General features: G+C 38.3%; 1 protein-coding gene across 2 annotated transcripts in view; it reads left to right on the forward strand.

Annotated features, from left to right (window-relative positions):
* Positions 1–21,814, forward strand: part of EDIL3 (EGF like repeats and discoidin domains 3) — a 404,801-nt gene that overhangs the window by 345,615 nt on the left and 37,372 nt on the right. The window lies entirely within an intron of this gene.

Consider the following 21,814-nt stretch of genomic DNA (forward strand, 5'->3'; position numbering starts at 1 on the left):
TCGCTCTTCCAGCCAGTCCAGGTCCAAGTCCACCCCCAAATCACATCCTATTTCTACAATTATCTGTGCTAACTCTCAGGGGAGTCCTCCTTGCAGACCTTGCTTTTTTTTTCAAAACATTCCTGAAAAGATGGATATGAATAGGAACAGTTTATGCCATCAACATTGACTGAGCACATTCATTCATGCTAAACATTGGGAATAGAGGGAAGACTAAGGTAGACCAGATCCCCTCCCTTACAGAGCATTTATCTGGTGGAAAAGATGCTAATCAACAGAGAATATAAGTGGGTAATAATGCCAGGTAGTGAAAAGCGCCATGAAGTAAACCCCAAATGGGGAAGAAAACTGATTAAATTGTGTGTGTGTGTGTGTGTGTGTGTGTGTGTGTGTGTGTGTGAATGGAAGTGAGATTGCTGTTTTATGTGGGGGTAGTCAGAGGGCCCACTCTAAAGACTTGAGGGTATAGTAAATACTTGAATAATGTGAGAATGCAAGTCCTGTCAAGTAAGTTCCTATGGAGAAAGGCAAAACAGAGGTCCTGGAACAGGAATGAACTTTTTATATTATGGAAAAAGGCAGAAGAACACTGTCCAGAGGAGAAAGTCAAGGACACACTGTGGTTGAGGTTGGAGAAATGGGCAGGGCCCGGGACGTACCGAACTACCTGGTTTCCTTTCTGTGTGATGAGAAGTCACTGAAGATTTTAAACAAGGAAGAAGTAATCTGTCTTGTTTTTAAAAGATTGTTTGGGCAAGTATGAAGAGAACTGACTACAGAAGGGCAGGAGTAGAAGCAGTGAGACCAGTGAAGAACATCTAAGGGAAGAGTTCAAGATTCAGATGAGAAACAAGAAAGGATTTTTAATTTGGGTGAGAACAATGGAAATAAGAAGTGGGCTGAGCCCATTCAAATTTTGAAGCTGAACTTATATGACTTGATAGAATGAATGTAGAATTTGAAGACAAAGAGAAATCAAGTGTGATCTCCAGGTTTTTGGCAGAAAACTGAGATACAGAAGAGGGTAGGAGCAGGTTGAGGATTCTGCGGGTTTGCAGAGCAATAGTAATGCAACTGGCTGACAAAGTGTGAAGACACAGGTGATATGAAATGTCATTAAATGGCAAAAGGTATGGAAACTAAAGGAAATGTTATATAAAGCGATAGATAACACAGCATGCCACAGTCAGAGGTTTGACTATTTCAGGTCTCCAAAGTTCTCACTAGGTGTAGATGACTCCTCCTAGATGGATATGAAGTGGACCCATTTTTCTGGGGGGTTTCTGTATCCCATCACACATATGATCTCCTACCCTATTTTGGACACTTGTCGTATGTGGTCTGCTCACCTGGGTGGGTTTACTTTTGACTGGATGAAGTTTAGATCTACTTACCAAGAGCTTCCCTAGCCTCCCCAGGCTTCACACCTATCTGAAATTCTCTCCCATAGGAGAGGGAATGTGACTGAGCATGAGTGTGCACTGCCTATTAGAAAACCATCTAGAAAACCCCAATGCTAGCAGATGTCAGATTTATTTAGTTCATGAAGAACATGATAGAATTGGTGATACAATGAGAGATATTATGTAGATGAAAAAAATTAATTGATATAATGCCTGTGCTTTGTAAACTTAGAAGCACAAAACAGTATCTACATTGCACTATTACCATTAAACAACACCTGTGAAACTAGAGAAGACTATAAAAGAAACTGTACCTTATGTTTGTAAAACCAGCTCCAACTAAACATTAAACATTGGGGCGAAACAGAACCTACAGGAGAGGTAATCTGGAAAAAATTAGTAATAATTTTGGAGGAAAGGAGACTAGAGTACTGCAAAGAAAAAGCTGGGGAAAATAGGCAAAGTGACATAATACGAGTAGACGGCACAAGCAAAATGTTACAAAGAGTGAGATTATATGAGTAGAAAAATGATTGGTAGGTTGTCCCCAGACTGCTAATTAAGAATCACATATGAGGTAATTATAAGAAGAAGTTATCTTGATACAAACACTACTCAGAAAGACATACTTTAGTACTCAGAAAGAGGAAGAAACGGGAAGTTTGCATATTAAACATTATATTTCAGACACAGCCCCAACCATAATCTTGAAAAGTGAGCACTTGATGAGTTCCTGGGAGGCAGGGGCCTTGCCATTCGAAGCATGAGCCCCAGCATCTGCCAGACTCAGCTCTGAGTTCCAGCAAGGCCACCTGCTAGCTATGTGACTTGCATGAGTTGCTTAACCTGGCTAAGTTCTGTTTCTGCCTTTATTGAACAGAAATGATGATTCCTGTCCTAATCAATTATTGCTCCTGAAATAAAGAACTTAGCAAAGAAAGTGGTCCTGGGCTGGAATTGGTGGTGGCAGTGTGCCACCAGGGCCAGGGGCAGAGACGATGGGGTCAAAGGAAAGGAATATGTGGTATCTGATGATTGTCCTGCCCGGTCAGTGGAAAGTTCTTCCCTTCCACCATCTACAGTACTTCACGTGTCTGTTTACAGTCACAGTCTTCAGCAATTCCTAGAGATTGACCAGGGTCCAGCCATTTAGCTCCCCTTGACGAAGCCTTGCACTTTGATCATGGCTGACGCTGATGTTTGCACAGCAGACTCTTCCTGCCGGTGTTCTTTATCTTGACATTTCTCAATGTCATTAATCTCGCAAGTTCTTAATTCAAATGTTAGCCTCATTAAATTAAACATTAATCTACCTGGAATTTTGCTTAATTGCCTGACAATAATAATGTCAACACACTCAGCTTATTTCTATAGATACTCGTATCTCAGACTGACAATGACTTCAATGTGTTAAAGGTATTTGTTCTTCAAAACAAAGGCTTAATAGGGTCCAGGGAGTGAAAATGCTGTGCCATCACATCACAGTCCGGTCCAAGTTTGGAAAGAATGTTGGGAGATCCCATTGGTTGCATTTGTTCTTGGCCCTGTATAGCATAGTGTCTTCAGGTTAATGATTATCACTTCCATAATTTCCTAATTATTATGCTTGCAGTAATGTGAACAAACTCAAATGAAAATAAGCCTCATTAAGCAGAATTTTATAATAATTTTTTAAAAGTGGCTGTCTTTATTTTTCCCATTTTGGAAAAAAATGTTAAATGAAAGAAAACAACCTGGGTGGTCCCATCAAATTCAAATGTCTGTATTTAACAATCCCTGAAGCATCTTTTAAAGTGGCCCTCCATTAAGATAATCCCTGCTCTCGCCATTTAATAGTCAACTAACTATTCATTACTTCACTTCTTCACATCCCTCTCACCTCCTGCTCTCTCTTTTGCCCCACCTCTTCTTCCAAAAAAAAAAAAAAAAAAAAAAAAGATTGATTTATTTGAGAGAGAGCGGTAGTGAGGGAAGGGTCAGAGGGAGCTAGAATCTCAAGCAGAGTCCTTGCTGAGCAGAGAGCCTGATGCAGAGCTCGAGCTCACAACCCAGAGATCATGTCATGAGCTGAAACCAAGAGTCAAATCACTCAACAGACTGAGCCATCCAGGCACCACACCCCCGCATCAGTTTTTTTGAAACTGCTTTCAGGGGTGCCTGGTGGTTCAGCTGCCTCTGCATTCGGCTCAGGTCATGATCTCAGGATCCCAGGATCGAGTCTCTCATCAGGCTCTCTGCTCAGCAGGGAACCTACTTCCCCCTCTCTCTGCCTGCCTCTCTGCCTGCTTGTGATCTCTCTGTCAAATAAATAAAATCTTTAAAGAAAAAAAAATGATACTGCTTTCAGCAGGGTCATATCAGCAATAAGATTTTCCATATGACAGAGTTAAACATAGTTAGAAAGTTCCCTAACCTGATCATTTTTGGTATGTTTTTAGGGCTATTCTTCCTGTTCCCCAGCACTCTTTCTTGAACCTTCTTTTCCTTTCAAATTATATGATCTCCCTGAGTGATATAATCAACTCTTAATCCTTTCTTAACAACTCTGTCGACCTCCAAATTTATAGCTCTAGATATATATATATATATAGATATATAGATATATCTATATATATATAGAGAGAGAGAGAGAGAGAAAGAGATGTATATCTATCTATCTCCAAGGACCACTCGATATCATCATTCCTATGTCCTGCAGATTATTTCAAACTCAGCCTGTTGAACTAGCTATCTACCCTTTCCATCCAAGTTCAATGGGATTGGTTTCACCAGCTAACCAGATGCTCCAGCCAGACTCCCATGCCCTGAGAGTGTCAGGGATTTCTCCTTCTGCCTTACCCACAGCCTCTCCATCTCCTGTGTTCAGTTAATCACCGAGTCTGTCGAACAGTTTCACATTACTACCCCTTATGTAAGTGTGTACTTCTTTCTAGCCCGTTGCCACTAATTTAAGTCACCATTCTTTTTCCTTTTAACTGCCACAGTAGGGTCCTCACTGTCTTCTGCTTCCCTGTTTGCTCTCCACCAAAAATTTCTCTATAGAGCAGCTAAAAGGTCCTACTAAAATATAAAAATGCTCTTGATCATTATCTTGTAGAAGGTCCAACTCCTTTCTGTATAGCACAGCTATCATTCTCCAACCTTGGCACACTTCTCTTTCCTCATTTCCAGCAACCTCTCCCATTATACTGCCTCTGGCCACACTAACCAGTATGTGTCTACAGTTCTCAGAACAAGGCACGCTCTTTCTACCTCAAGCCCTGTTGCCCACATTGCTCTCTCTGCCTAGAAGGCTGTCTTCCTTCCTGTTCTCTGAGGCTACTCACAAGTCATCTTCCAGAACAGTGCTTTTCAAGCTTTAATGTGCATACAGATCACCCGAAGGCCTGGTTAAAATACAGATTTGTTTCAGTGGGTTCAGGCTGGGGCACAGGAGTCTGTATTTCTAACAACTGCTTCTAGGCGATGACAATGCTCTGGTGGTTTATACTTTGACTAGGAAGGTTCTAGAACTCACTTTAGAATACTTATTCTGGAAAGACTTGCTGACCTCTCAGGGTCAGGAAGTTGGTATTTTGGGAACCGGTGGAACATTCCCCCATTTCATAGCACTCATGATTCTGAGTTGTTATCGTCTGCTTATTGTGTTTCCACAGTCTGTTGGACTGACGGTGTCATCATACATCACAGTATACAGGGAACACCCTGGGTCCTCTGCAGCATGTCCCATACTGATATTTTTCCTTGCCATACACTACTGCTGTGTCTACTTCTCGCTCAAAGAACAAATAAGCTTTCATCACCTGGGCGATGCAGGCTCTCAGTTGGAGAATATGCACTTTTTTAATGAAGAAAGCATTTTCTGGCACCGTTACTGTCTTCTGCTGCTTTGGCAGCCATGTCCTCTCTGTTGTACCGTACTCTTCCACACACTGGGATGAGAGGAGGGATACTTGAATTTTCTTTTAGAGTAGATTCTTTCCGCTTGAATACCAAGTGGAAAACATAGCTATAATTATCCAGAAATATAGGCATCATGAAAATTCTTGTTCAATACTGTAGTGTGAGATTTTACTATTTAATCATTCTATGTCCGATATTATTAGAAAGGTTTGCACTTGTCCAACAGCACTTACATAATATGTTGGCTGATACGCTTGTAGGAACAACTAAATTTAGTCAGAAACACCTTGCTCTCTTTTCATCTAGATTACTCATCTCAGAATATCTTCATATTTACCAGGGATCATTAAATTTGACTGCTGAAATGAAAGAAGCTTAAGATTACTCATAAACAGGTCAGAGGAAAATATGAACATAGTGGCTATACTTTATGCTTCCTAATTGATCATTTACAGGAGCTGAGGTAACTTTAGGGTACACATTGTCTTAGCTCATTATGGATAAAAGTATGTCTGTCGAGAACATAATCAGAATCGTAGCCTTGCTTACTGGATAGGAGGGAGAATGAGCCTTCATAAAAGTTACAGCATTTTCTGTTCTCAGTTGGAAATGTTGAGCAGGAGAGGAATAGGCAGATGAATAAAACATGGTAATGGAATGTAATAAAGCAGAAATTGAGACATATCCACTAAGTCAGATCACAGATAGCATACAAATTTCACTGACCATTAAGATGAGGCGTCAGGCAAGATTGTGATATTTTTAATCCCCAAAGTGATTATATGATAAGTCTACAGAGTTTGGATTTTATTAAAAATTTTAAGAGTATATGAAAATGGATTAAAGTTTCAACTTCCTAGATTTGACATTCATTTTTAGCATGTAACAGCTCAGCAGTTTTAATGATTATTGCCAGATAATTCTACTCTTCAGACCGATATAGAAATAACTTTGCAAATGGTTCTTCAGTTGTATGCCAGATACTGGTGTGGGAATACTATATATAGAAAGCAACATTCATGCATTCATGGAACAAATGCCTTCCCTTGTACCCCACCCTTCTCCCTTGAAACATGTATTCATGTACAAATGTAGTGACTCCCAATCAGAGCCCTGCAAACCCTCCCCCCAACCATTCTCACCACCTACCCCCACCCTGGTATTAGGTAGCTGGGCTGCAGGCAGGAAAGCTAGAGCGTTTGCTAAAGTACTCTAGATTCCTCACATACTGAGAATTGTCTCCAGGATTTAAAAAAAAAAAAAAAATGTGTGTGTGTAGGTACTACTATTAAGAATTAACTTAAAATAAACTTAAAGTGTCACAGAATTTTTTAAAATATTTTATTTATTTATTTGACAGACAGAGATCACAAGTAGGCAGAGAGGCAGGCAGAGATAGGGGGAAGCAGACTCCCTGCTGAGCAGAGAGCCCGATGTAGGGCTCAATCCCAGGACCCTGAGACTATTACCTGAGCCGAAGGCAGAGGCTTTAACCTACTGAGCCACCCAGGCGCCCCAAGTGTTACAGAATTTTGAAATACTTAATTTGCCATGTCTTTTATCAATAAATAGGTATTATAAGTAAAATGACTTCTATAAAGAAAGGAAAAAGGCAACCCAATCTGTGTGTGTATGTGTGTGTGTGTGTGTGTGTGTGTGTGTGTGTGTGTGCATTTATTTCTACTTGGTCCTGCAGTGAAAAGACATCATCTTCATCTACCAACAGTCTAGAGGAATTCATGGAAGATATGAAGAAATGAAGAAAGAAAATAAGCACGGAGTTAGGAATTGTGGAATACAGAGTTTTGCACAGAATTATATTTTCTAATTTCACCAAAGTTTAAGTAATTCCATTGGGAAACAAATTCCCTTGAAAAACAAAATGAGAAATGTTTTTCTCTGCACATAATTTAGGAGGAAATACTTCCAGTAGATCCAGGTTTCTCTCCAGGCAAAAAGTAATTTGGAAAGAACGAAGCAATATGGTGTTGGTAAACAGTGTTTCTCATAAAATGCCAGCCAAAAAGAGAATCTATAACAATTACCAAACTCCAAATTCAAGACTTTTATTCAGATCTTTCTTATCATCAGCCAGTATAATAAAAAAAAGCTACTAAATGGGTGTTTTTAATGTAGCTTACTTTTGTTGCTTGAGTATAGAGAAAAAAAAAAGGAACTTTTAAAACAAGCTCTTTTTTGCTAAATATAAAAACCTTTACACAATAGCTTGAAATGGAAAAGAAGTCGTGTGAAATTGTTCCCAGTGGATTTCTCTTTTTTTCTTTTTTTAAGATTTTATTTATTTATTTGAGAGACAGAGATCACAAGCAGTCAGAGAGGCAGGCAGAGGGAGAGAGGAGTAAGCAGACTCCCCGAGGAGCAGAGAGCCCGATGTGGGGCCCGAACCCAGGACCCCGGGATCATGACCTGAGCTGAAGGCAGAGTCTTAACCCACTGAGCCACCCAGGCACCCCGGCCGGTGGATTTCTCTTAAGTTCAGTTTCAAATACTCTTCCAAAAAGCAACTTGATAAAGTAATCAAAATCTTTTATATTTAACTTAGTCTACTGATATTATAAATGTAGCAGGTGTATAGTTATTGAAAAAGGATACGGTTATCTAAAGTATGTGGTAAGTTAAGTTTAATACTTCCAGCTCTGTGGGATGACCTAAGAACTGTTTGCTCCATAGGACATATAAGATTTTAATCCAAAAATGATGGAGAGAGATAATTTGCAAGATTCCAACTAAGCCCTATTTCAAAGTAGCTCTGTTACAATACGCTATTACTACACAACCCTTAAGAAAACCTGTATCTATTTATGGATAACTTTCGGGAGCAGAATGACTAAGCACTGAATTAGAAGAGCAACAGGTACAATACAAGCAATAACAGAATAGGTCAAGATGTTTTCAATTGGTAGTTTTCTCATTGTGTTCCTCAGAACCCCAGGATCGCCTCGGAGGTGTCGGATACACAGCAGTGCTGAGGGGAAAATGCCACCGAGGAGTCTGAGGCAGCCTTGCCCCTGCCCCAGCCAATGCAAGTTGTCCAGTTGCACTATTTTGCACACACATGTTCCATCGAAGATTCAGTTTGCAAAAGTAGGGTGTAACCCAGATCATGTTCAACAGTCATTCTTCATACCGTTTTTCAAAGAAACTGGTTTCCCATTGGAATTATGTAAAACTTGACACACTTACGTATCACTGATTCAGAATGTAAGAAGGTCTTGTGGCAGGTAGACGAATAGGTCCAATAGCTATTCTCTGAAGATTCTGGGCAGTCTTTCCTTAATGTGATTAAAGGCTGTCATTCGCAGAACAAAATGGTAAGCATTCAGATAGCAGAAAGCGCACTCCTAGGGTTTCTTAATTTAATGGAGGGCAGAGGAGAATATGTGTGGTTTATAAATAAAACATCATCTTGTCACATTACTTTGATTTTATCTTATTTATGGAATTTACTTAAAATTTCAAATGATATTAAGAAGGGTGTAAAATCTTAATGTTCAACAAAGGGAGCCATGCATTTTATAAAGTCAAGAAAATCGCCTTTCAACAATTAAGGTTTTTCTCAAGTGATGTCTGCTACCACTAGGGCTCTTTTATTTCTTCCTCCCTCTAATTATTCTAACGTTTCATATTATTGAATATTTTAAGATTCTTGTTTAGGTAAATTGAATCTTTCAAAATAGCAGCTGGTTCCACAGATACTTCACAGTAGATACTTTGGGTAGGCACTCAATCTGAGCCAAAATCTTAAAATTTTATATTCATACATTACTAATCCAAAAGAGAAAACCAAAATAAATAATCACTAAGTAATTAAAAGTCCTCATTTTTAAAAGTCTATAAATTTCAAAATATCATATATGATAATAATATAATAGGGGACAATAGTACTTCTGTAACATTAAAAAATTAATACTTTGTTTAAGATAATTTGATAGTGAAAAAAGAGAAATATATGCAGATATCATAGACTCTGTTGATAAAATAACTTAAAACTGGAATTGGTGGGGTGCCTGGGTGGCTCAGTGGGTTACTCTGCCTTCGGCTCAGGTCGTGATCCCAGGGTCCTAGGATCAAGCCCCACGTTGGGCTCTCTGCTCAGCAGGAAGCCTGCTTCCCCTCCTCTCTTTCTGCCTGCCTCTCTGCCTACTTGTGATCTCTGTCTGTCAAATAAATAAATAAAATCTTAGGAAAATAAAAAAAAAAAAACCTAGAACTCGTTGTGAACTGAACTGAATTATTTGAATATAAGTATGTTTGTCGTAGGTGCTTGTAAAAATTTTCTTTTGAGCTATTTATTTGCTTGTATCCATCTCTTCTTGCTGCTTTGTTAACCAGCGTCTAGATGCCAGTGTTTTGAATCTTTCATTGAAATGATCCTTATAAGAGCATGTATCAGAAAAGATACTTTTGAAAATTAGGAATGCATTTAGTCTTAATCATGAGGGTTTGTGGAGCATATTGTCTAAATCAATGTGATAATGGCCAAATCAGTATTTTGCTTTACTGGTGTCTATGGAATAAATGTAGATTTTTGATCTGAAGAATTCATAAAGCAGACTTCTGAACACAGCTATCATATCCTTTCAATTCTTTGCTGTTATGAAAGGGCTTGGAATTACCCACAAAGTCTGCCTGTAGGTGCTTGTCTAGGTCCTTGAGGGGACTGTTGCCTAGAAATGTAGCACAGCGACAATAGCACGTATTATCTACCATCATTCATGCATCGTTGAATCCCTATGTGTTGCACCTGCTTAAGCTTTATGAAACCTCAGAGGCAAACTAATACATTGCAGAGCATAAAATGGAAATTATCTGAATCCACAGATTTGCCAAATGTGGATGACAGATAGTTTTGCTGAAGCAGGGGCTTTGTGAGGACACTCACATTCTGATATGGGGAACTTTGGGGACGAAAGGCATTTCTCACCAAGACAGCAGAGGAAAGAGAGCAGTGGGGAACACCCACGTTCTGACTTTGAGAAGGGTGGCAGAGAGTCCAAGTATATGTCAGGATCCTGCCAAAACTTAAGAGATGCTATTTGTAGCTGTGGCTGCGAGTCTGTACAACCCTGTTTTCCCTCAGCCCCCAATGCCGTCAATGTCAAGTTGTCCAGAGACTGCTTTCCCTGAGCTCCTTCCCTCATGGCCATCATTAATTGGCAGTGAATGGCCTGGAGATTGTGATTGTGTGTGAGTTGTTGAGAGCGTGAACGTGTTAACTTTCGTAAGGTTCATGTGAATTGAAATAAAAGTGAGAAAATAAGAGGTGTGATCAAAGAAGAAAAACATGTTGTTGGATGGAGTTTAGCAGCAGATGGTGAATCGATGAGGCAGATACCGTAAGACAGAGTGATTGGTTACCAGAAAGTACATCTAGCTGTTGCTAGTTAAAAAAAGATTTAACTGCTTCATTATACTCTCACCCTTAATAAGAACAATAGTAATAGTAATAATAAAAGACGTTTACAATGTTAAATCTCACTGCTTATGTTATTACAAAATACTGTTTCTTGCAGTCCACCTAAGTAAGGCAAGGGAGGGACAGTAGGCCAGTTGCCATAGAGATTCTAAACAAAGCTGTGAAAATGGAATATGCAATACCCGGATCACACTTAAGAAGCGAGCAACATAAATGTTTAATGTGAAGAAAAGCCTCAGGATCTGAAAAAGTACAGGGTAAGTGGAAATGAATGCATTCTAGAGGTATACTGTACAGCAGTACAGCAGCGTTTCACATTCCATTCACAAATAATAGGTCTTTACTCGTTGTCAATAGTATAGAACACTCTTTAAAAAAAAGATTTTATTTATTTATTTGACAGAGATCACAAGCAGGCAGAGAGGCAGGCAGAGAGAGAGAGAGGAGGAAGTAGGCTCCCCGCTGAGCAGAGAGCCCAATGTGGGGCTCAAATCCCAGGACCCTGGGATCATGACCTGAGCTGAAGGCAGAGGCTTTAACCCACTGAGCCACCCAGGCACCCCTAGTATAGAACACTCTTGTGCAATCCATTCCGCTATGCTACCCTGGACTGGGCCCTTCACTTTGCCTGTGTCCTTCCTCTTTTTCTCTAGTAGTTGCATTTTAATCAGTTCACCAAGTCATCTTTTTTACTTCCTCCTGTTATCTGGTATATGAGCTTTCTATTGCTGCAGAGCATATTACTAGAAACTAAAACAATGTGTATTTATTATGGGTCAGGAGTCCTTGCATGGCTTAGCCGGGTCCTGTGCTCCAGGCCTCAGAAGGATGCAGCCAAGGTGTCAGATGGGCTATATTCACATCCATAAGCTTGACTGAGGAAAAATCTGCTCCCAAGACAATTCAGATTGTTTTCAGAATTCACTGCCCTGTTGGTGTCTGAGGGCCCAGATGTTTGGCTGGCTGGCGGATGGCGGATGGCGGCTGCCTTCATGTCCTATGAGATACCTTCAGTAGCTGGAGGTCACTGTCTCCTTCCAGAGACAACCCACAGTTTCCTGCCATGTGGATTTCTCAACATGGCTCTGAATCTATCATGCCAGCTAGAAGAAACTCTAGCTGCAGTCCACTAAAACAGAATCTTATAATGTGATTAAAGAACTGAAATCCCATTATCCTTGCCATATTCTGTTGGGAAGCAAACTCCAGATCCTGCCTGTAACCAAGGAGGGGAATAAACACCACTGTGGACAGCAAGAAATTTTGAAATTACAGTGGTCATCCAAGAGCCCACCTGGCACATTGAAAGTCCATACTTGAGTCAAATACCTCCTACAAGATCATTTATCTCTTGAGTCATCCTCTGTCCTCCTGTGTTCTTTCCCCCACCCCTTTCACTCAAAGGACTGACCCTAAAGTGCATTCTATGAAGACTGAGTAGGGCCTGCAGGGACACTCCATCACCACTTCACAAAAGATAAGGAGCGATTCATGTTTCAGGACAGCATCAGCCAGGAAAAGAATTTAGAACATTCTTCTGGCTAATATATCTCCTCTATCCAGGAATCAGTCATCTCTGTTCCATAGAGCTGTTAGCAAAGCCTCACATTTGGACAGTAGGAACAGAGGCAACCCTAGCACATGGCAGTGGGAGCCGGGCAGGAGGGTGAGAAGCAAAAAGGAAGCCAGTGAGGTTCCAGATCTGTATCTATTGGAACTAATCTTTTCTTGTATCTAGAGCAGATGGGGCGGAGCTGCGGCTTCTCTCTGCTTAGCATTTGTTAAAATAGAAGAGGAATCATATTCTCCCACAAGCTGAGTTCCTAGAGTTTAAGTGCCTAAGGAAGAGCCATTACTCCACTGCCAGGGAATTATTCAATTATCCTGAACCACGTAGAAGATAAAGTAAGCAATCTGAAGTTGACTCTGTAACCCCGAGTCAATTTGTGAATAAAAGCCTGCATGTTTGATGTTGTTTTTCTTAAAATCATTTTCTAATGGCTGAAAAGTACTCTCTTTCAAAGGATTCTCAACCCAAAAAGCTGACCACTTCTCTAAGTACGGATGCTTGGTTTTGGCCCAAGATTAAGAAATGTCATTCTTGGTGGTCATTATAGAGTTGCCACTGCTCTTTATTGCATATTTAGGTTGGATTTTAAATTGGTATCGTTTATTTCTAGGAAACTCCGCTTAAATTGCTCTTTAGGAACAAACTTTTTAAAAAGATTTTATTTATTTTTTTGACAGAGAGAGACGCAGCAGGAGAGTGAGCACAAGCAGGGAGTGTGGGAGAGGGAGAAGCAGGCCTCTTGCCAAGCAGCGAGCCTGATGCGGGGCTCAATCCCAGGACACTGAGATCATGACCCAAGCCAAAGGCAGATCCTTAACACCTGAGCCACCCAGGTGCCCCCAAGAACAAACATGTTTTTAACTAAATATAAAGAGAAATTATTTTTAAGATACATTCTGGTACAGCATTTTACCCTTACAAAATATTTTCATACCTCATTTGATATACCTCATTTGACAATTATATTAAGGAGGTCAGGACAGTGGCTATGAACTTCACTTTAGAGGAAAGGAAAGAGGGTCAGAAAAGATACACAATTGTCTGGGGGTACATAGGTGGAAAAGACTGAAATCCTACTGAGTCTAGGCTGCCAGTTCTACTGAGCGAGCTTTTCCACATACATGCTGGCTAGAATGCATGGGTACTATGCAAAAAGGGACAGACACCATATCCAGACAGAAACATTAAATAACTGTTTCCCCCTTGCTCTTATGGGTGCTTAGGTTTAATTGATCGTTTTTGTGGTGTTTTTTTTTTTTTTGATTTCAAAGAAAAGGTTGATTAAATTTAATATATAACACTCACTGAATTTTATTCACCTTTAAAAAAGAAGTTGCCTGAGGGCGCCTAGATGGCTCAGTGGGTTAAGCCTCTGCCTTCTGCTCAGGTAATGATCTCAGGGTCCTGGGATTGAGTCCTGCATTGGGCTCTCTGCTCAGCAGGGAGTCTGCTCCCCCTCCCCGCTGCCTGCCTCTTTGCCTACTTGTGATCTCTCTCTCTCTGTCAAATAAGTAAGTAAATCTTTTTTAAAAAAAGAAGAAGAAGAAGTTGCCCGAGTCAAAAAAAGACGATCCATTCATTTATGGGTCTGTATTTTGGTAATTATGCATTATTTTATTGATTCGTCTCATAAGCACATAAGTCATTTGAAATGGCGACACACAAATGTGTTGATTTTGGCTGCCTTAATGCTGTCATTACTTTTCTCCTCAAATATGAGAATGAATTATACAGATATCATTCTGATCAATTTTAGTGTGGATTTGCAATGTTAATCTCTGACAATAGAGAGTCATTTTCAGCAGGAAAAAGCAAGTTGCAGGCAAGTGTATCCCATGTTGTCATAAGACCTTACCATGTCTAAGAGAGTTCTGGAAATGTTCACACTATTCTAGTGTGGGGCACCAGCTCAGGTTCCATTTCACCTTCTAGTATACATTGGTCATATTATAGCAAACATTATTTGAGATTTTTCTTAATAAACTAAATATATGACATGTGGTTGTAATAAATATATGACATTATTATATATAATAAACCAACTGTGATATCCATAATGATATCTGGATATGTATTTCCTGATATGATCTTTAAAACAAATTTTTTAACACAAAGCAATATAAGAATTTGTGACATTATCCCTTTCAGACACTTAGTTGTATATGTAATCATTTCTCCTCAGAGATTATAACAAAACTGCCGAGGTTTGGATACAAGTGATGAGTCTGCATATACTAGGCATATATAGAGATAATGAGACAAAGTTTCAGTGACCATTTAAAAGATTAAGCTGTAAGAAGCAAACACTTTGAAATAAAAGCTGCAGTTACACGAAGTATCTGCACTTTTCAGAAATGGGAAATTGATTTTTAGCAGCTGCTTTTTTCTAGCACACCTAAAAGGTGATGGAGGAAATTTCTCCCTATATATAAAAAAAAAAAAAAATGGCTATATATTTTGAAAAATAGTAAACTTTAGAAAGTTAACATACTAATGTTACCAGAAATTAAAGTTGGAATACTGTCTGGTAGTCTGACCAAGTCAGAAAGATTTAAATCTACATCATACCATATGAATACATGCTACTTTTTAAAAGGGGCCATTTGCTACCAAAGTGTTCACTGGGCTAACAAATTAAGTTTATTGCTAATAGGCTTTTATGTTATTGGAGACTTCAGTAAGAAGAAACCACACCATTTGCAAATGGAGTGATCTATATAAAAATTGATGGGTAGGGACTGCCCAAATTTAGAAGTGAACAAGATTAACAAAACAGAAACATGGTGTTGAGCAGAGGCTTGGGCATTTTATAAAGAACCTGAAATCCAGAGAGGTTGAAGGATTTGTTCAAGTAGAGTACATGATGACAATCTAATTACCTTTACTTTTCAAATAGCACATTTAAGTTAAAACCGAAATGCCTTGTGCTTTAAATTTCTTCTTTTACTTACTATGGCAAGTGAGTAAGAAAACCCTTTCGGAAGTTGGCTCAGATCTTCCATTCCAGCCTCCTTCCCCTACAGTTTTTCTGGCCTATGTTCTAGCCAGAAGAACATTGTCCTGCTCCAAACACAGAAAGTTCTTTCAGGATACTGTACATTTGCAAGTGCACTTATCCTGGCCTAGAATGCTCTCCCTTCCCCACCACCCCCAGTTCCTACTAAGGCTTTAACACCGGGGATCACCTGGGCTCTGGTGACTCTCCTGCAGGTACTTTGTTCCTATGGCTCAAGGGATCCACGCCTCTGTGTTTTAATCTGTGCTTGCAGGAGTCAGCTTCTCTTATGATACCAGAGCTCAAGAGCATTTTAGTAACCTGGGACACTAGTAGAAAGCAGGCACTCAAAAATACTGTATTGATGTTTGGATAAACAGAGAATAAAAGCAAATTTAACAGAGGTGGTTATTATTGATTGGCATTAGCACAGGGAATGATAGAGATTTCCAAATGGAAAGGCACTTCAAAAATCTTTTCTGAACTACTCCTCTCATTTTACAAGTGAGGTTCAGAGAGCAACTTACTTTTGGTTATCAAACTAATGTATGACAGATTCAAGATTTTAAAAAAATTTTTAAAGATTTTATTTATTCATTTGAGGCACAGAAATACGGGGGTGGGGGGCGGCAGTGGGGAGAGCGAGCCTGGGCAGGGCGAGAAGCAGAGGGAAAGGGAAAAGCAGACTCCCCTGTGGCCGTGGAGCCCAACCTGTGGACTCCATCCCAGGACCCAGAGAGCATGACCTGAGCGGAAAGCAGATGCTTAAGCATCTGAGTCACCCAGGCACCCCTCAAGATTTTTTTTTAAGATTTTATTTTTAAGTAATCGTTACACCTGACATGGGGTTCTAACTCATAACCCTGAGATGAAGAGCCTTACGCTCTACCGACTAAGTCAGCGAGGTGCCCCCAGATTTGAGATTTAATCCATATCATACAGTTTTAGTTCTACATCATAAAGCATCTGCGGAAAGAAACTTTGTTACATAAACTACGTCTTGGTTATTTAGAATTTTACTAATATATAAAAACATAAAAAAATTTTCAAGTATTGAGGAGTACTTGGTGACCAAGCTCTTTTATACAAGCCATCATTTTGTTTTTTATTGTTGGACTGGGATGCTAATTATATCCTTTTTATTTTTTAGATCAAAGGAAGTGGTACAGAACATTTTACATGTTTAGTTTTAAATCAGGGCACTTAGCCTCTCCTTCATTTTTCTCAGTAAGCATTAATCTTTTTTCCAGGTCTTATTTTCATGTTCTACACTACAATTCTATACTTCTTAACATGAAATTTTATGTTACACTGTAATCCTCAGTTGATCCTAAAAATTATACATGCATCCATTCTAATATCATGGTGACTGGAAACAAGTCAGATCTTAGTACTTAAAATAATACAAACCTATTCATACAGTTCTGAAAAGCAGATTTCAAATTGCATGAATTAATTTACTGAATTTTAAAGTAGTGAATTTTAAAATAATTTGACCTAGCACTAGACAGATAAAATATAGAAAACAATCAACAAGAGAGTTCAGGCAGACATAAAATCAAGACAAATTTACTTATTTTAAAAAGGTAGAGTTTTTTTTTCCTTTTTAACCACAGATTGATTTCAGGAGCAAGAATAAACAAGAAATTTTAGAGCAAAGGGTGTATAGCCCTTATTTATTACTTTGGTGTACAAAAACCATCCATTTCCTAAAGCTTTCTGGGCTCAGCACCAACATACAGAAACCACAATTAAATTCTGTCACTAAAAACCCACATTTCATATTCACAACAGCAGGAGAAAAAATGAGAGTCTTGAAAGAATGTTTTGTCCAACCTGAAGATCTTACATTTTTCCTAGGAGATATGCCATACTAAGACTTGTTAAACTATAGAAATGATTATGCCAGAAGAGATAACTAACATGATACCCTGTATTGATCATGAGAGATTTTAATAATACTATTTCTGATTATTTTTCTCTGGAGTAATCAGCGTGCAAAGGAACATACTATACAATTAGCACAAAAAGGAATGTACAGACCCCAAGCAGAAAGAGCCTTCTTTATTCCCCTGCATTCTCCCTTTTATTTAATCTGGCTTGGAAGGAGGGAGAATCAAGGGAATGTTTGAGGAGCAAATCAAGGGAATTTTTAAAATTGTAGGAACATACTTCGCTTATTCAGTGTGAGTGTGCACGTGCATTGTGTGTGTGTGTGTGTGTGACCATTGCTCAGTACCATGATATATTAGCCATGCAGGTAAATCCTACTTCACCCTCTCCTTTCAGTGCTGCATCTAGTCTGTCATAGGCAGAAGCTGTCTGGGTGTGACTGGGTTGTGTTTTATGCTGGGGACCAGTGGAGGAGCAGATGACCTCTGGTGCAGCACTTTTCAGGGACCTCAGCTCTTCAATGATCTAGATGGAATTGATCAGGATAATGAACTCTTTGCAGACTTCCCACCCCCATAAGTGAAAGTAGCTCACCAACCCTTGCAGGTTCATCCTCTGAGTCCCAAATTTTGGAGTCAATCTTACTCTAAGACAGTGTACGCATAAAGCCCTGTTGTATGAAATCTGAGTCAGGCATTATTAGAATTTCTGCTTTTCCTCTTTGTTGCCATAGGTAACTTTGGATCACAACCCTGTATGCTCTCCTGGGTGATTCTCTGCATGATATTGCATCTTGTCCCAAATTAAGTCTCATCAGTATTTCCTGAAAAGAGAATCCAGGAGACATAGTCTTATGCCTGTGTCTCTGCTCCTAGATACACAGAGTGTCTGTGTGTTTAGAACGTTACCTGTTGTCTCCTGCCAGACATCTCCAAAACCCCGTCCAATCCCCATTTGACACACCCTCTTTTACTCTACTTCCTATACAGTATGTCTGGCTGGGCTTCTCAGATCAGCAAACTTCTGCAGCAGCTCTTCTGTCTTTTGTCACTCTTGGGTTCCTGAAATTTCATCAGCCCACTGTAACATCCTATCTCCCAAGATACTCTAGACCAACTGACCTGACTTAGCGTCTTTCCCTTGTTCCCATGTATGCCATTATGCCATTCCCCTGGTCTGGCCTCTTTAGTCAATGCTGAATTTGGATTTGCATCTACCTTTCTAGCCTTAGCAAGGGAATCCAAACCATACTGTTTCCCTTAGCTCCCTGGTTCTGAAACTTACTTGGCAAAATGACACAAGACTTGGTATTCTACTAACTACTTCTTCCCGTCCCAGCTCCTTGACTGACCTAGATGTGTTAACCCACTCTTACTCCTCGGGGCTGTCATTGGTTGACACTCTTTATCTTGATTTAAGCTCTGGTTAAATTGAGTGAACTCTACTAAAAAAAAAAAAAAAAAAAATTAAAAAAAAAAGTCCTGTCCTTTCGTCTGTCACATTGTCCCTGGGATTTCTGTTCTTATTAGAATCTAGGGACCTTTATCTCCTTCTACATTACTGACAAAGCACAGAAATCATTCTCATTAACTTTGATCTTTTTCAAAGTTTATACTATACTGCACAATATGGCCAAATTCATGGTGCCATGGAGTATAAACATAAAATTTTTAATATTCTACCTTAAAACTTCTCTCTCAAGAAAATCCTTTTCTTCATTCAAACATTTCTTTAGATATTTACATATCATTTTTCCTTGCTGCTTCTCTGTGAAAAAAAGTTGGCCCCGCTCTACTTTCAAAACAAAACCCCAACCTGTATTTCTGAGCCAATCTCTGTCCATCTCATCTAGCTTCCAATCTAGTAAAGTCATTCCTGGATGCCTAACACATGCATACCTTAGAATACACCTGGAAGACACAAAGATGACTAGAACATGATTAGAGCATTCAGAGAGCTCCCAATCTTGTAGAGGAAAGACATTCACAAACAGATTATTGCAAACTCAATGTGATACATCCTATAATGAAGGAATATGCTAAATATGATTATTTGAGAAGAGGGCTTTAGATCCCTTTACATTTGAGTGTCAGATGAATATCAAATATGGATTTATTAATTTTCATGTATTAATTAGCATATGCATTTTGTTTCCGTTGAGTAATGAAAAAATAAAAACATTTGTTGAGGTCTTAGTTCTGTACTAGGCATCATGCAATATAAGAAAAGCTAAGATGGGGGCAGTGGCGGAACATGTTAGAAAGGCAATAAATATTTTTTAAATTGCTCTCATTAAATTCTGTTACTGTTATGCCTGGTTTTTAAAAATGACTTTAAGGTACATGGGTTAGATTTCATCTTTCATAAAACTTATAATAAGAAAATGATAAAATTTATGAAAGATAACTGAATTATATTTAGTGCCCCTACCTCTCTCTCTGTCACTATAAGAAAACCTAATTTTGGTAATAGAATTTATGAAATATTACAGATTTCATTGTTATTTCATGTTTGTATGATTTTGCCATAGTAATTTTATTTTGAAGGCAGCAAAAATGCAGAAATATAAAAATAAGTTATACAAAATAAATTCAGCTAATAGAGCAAAGTCTTTCTTTAAAATAAATGGCTCAATGATAGTGGTGCAGCTACAGTATTAAAAAGACAACTGAAATGGCAAAAAGTAAAATAAAGAGCCTAGATTTTGAACACTGAGGTACACTGGCTTTTGTTAGATGTAGAGTCAATAATATTAGGGGCAAGCAGAATTTAAAAAAAAACTCAGAAGTTTTTTATGTTACTTTTTATTTTAAGGGTTAATGTACCCTGAGGTTGTATTGCCAAACTAAATACATAGTGTCAGTGTTACTGGAGTTAGACTATATTAAAACAATTCCACCCCCTCCACATACTTCTGAGGAAAGAGGAAAAAAATACAAAGACTACTTAAGTCCTTCCCTGGAGGCTCACAATAAACTGTGTTTTTTAAAATTATAAAATATTTCAGTAACGTGCAGAGAAAAATACCCCAATTTAATAAAAGTTAACATTGTGCCATAGGTACTGCATATGTATGTTTATATATGTATTTACATATGTGTATATATTTATAGTAAAAGAAGCATTGACAAAATGTATTTACTCAAAAAAAAGGTAGAAGTCTGGGTAGTCAAGAAAAATCACATACAAGAGAAAGAGAAAAGAAAAAAAGAAACCCTGAATAGATCTACCATCTTTAAAGACTTCAAGACAGACTTTTCAGTTTTCAAAATACATAGACCTGCATTTACAAACTATTTTATAGGAAAGAAAGAAAGGCTTTCCAAATTCTTTTATGAAACCATGGTTTTCTGTACCAAACAAAACTGGGCATAAGTACAAGGAAAGAAAATGATTTAGAATCTCACTTGTAAATAGAGATGCAAGGGTCTCAAATAGACTGTGACTAAAATAGAATCCATCAAAGCTTAAATAGGTTTACTAAAGAAGAATTTATCCCAGGAATGTATAAAATGTTCAAACTTCTCAAAAACATTTTAGAAAATCTGCTAATGTTAATCACCAAGATAGAAAATCAAAGGTAAAGAAAAAATATATATATCTTGCTGGCAGGAGTATAAATTGGTAAAGTCATTCTGGAAATTTTTTGGCCTTGTCTTATAGAATTGTACATTCATATACTCTACAACTGAAAAATTCTACTCCTAGGTACATAATTACAAAAATTTTTTTGAATACATATACCAGGAGATATTTTTAAAAGCTAAATTGTTTTTTTAAGCTTTTTTTAAAAATAAAAAAAAGTTAAAATCGGAAATAATCAAATACTTATGACATAGAATGGGTCTTGTTGCCTTATTATGTACACATGGGATATTACACAGCAGTAAAAATAAATACATAACTATAAACAAACATGTGAGTTTTAGTACTATAATAGTGAATGAAAAAAGCAAGTCCCAGAATATTGCTATATGATACTTTTTTAATAAATTTTAAAAACAACTTAAAACTAATTATTATTTACGGGTCCACTCATATCTAATAAGGCTGAGTTCCAAAAAGCAAGGACATAACAAAAAGTAGGATTACATAAACCATGGTTAAGAAAAGCAGGAAGACCATGGAAAGTATGCCAATAGGTATTGTTACTGTTACAGTTCCAGTGTTGTCTGGGTCTTGGTTTGGAGGCCGTTAGATTTTAATTAATTAAAGGAGAAATCTATATGGCCATCTCAATCTAAACACACATATAATTTAATAAAATTAAATACCTATGTATGATTTTTAAATTCTGAAACAAATTCATAATGAAAATGAAGTTCTTAATCTCATAAAACATCTATACCAAAAAAAAGTTTTATCAAAAACATTCTCAGTGTGGAAATGTTAGATGCATTCTTAATATCTGGGTTTCCCTGTTGCATTATTTTACTTTATTTTTTGAAGATTTTATTTATTTACCTGAGAGAGAGGGGGAGAGAGAGACAGAGTGAGCACAAGCAATGGGGAGGGGCAGAGGGAGAGGGAGAAACAGATGCCCCAATGAGCAGGGAGCCCTACCCAGAGCTGATCCCAGGACACTGGGATCCTGACCTGAGCCAAAGGCAGAA

Source organism: Mustela putorius, unplaced genomic scaffold, assembly GCF_011764305.1.
Source record: "Mustela putorius furo isolate JIRA1106 unplaced genomic scaffold, ASM1176430v1.1 tig00537350_pilon_pilon_pilon, whole genome shotgun sequence".
Classification (NCBI taxonomy): domain Eukaryota; kingdom Metazoa; phylum Chordata; class Mammalia; order Carnivora; family Mustelidae; genus Mustela; species Mustela putorius.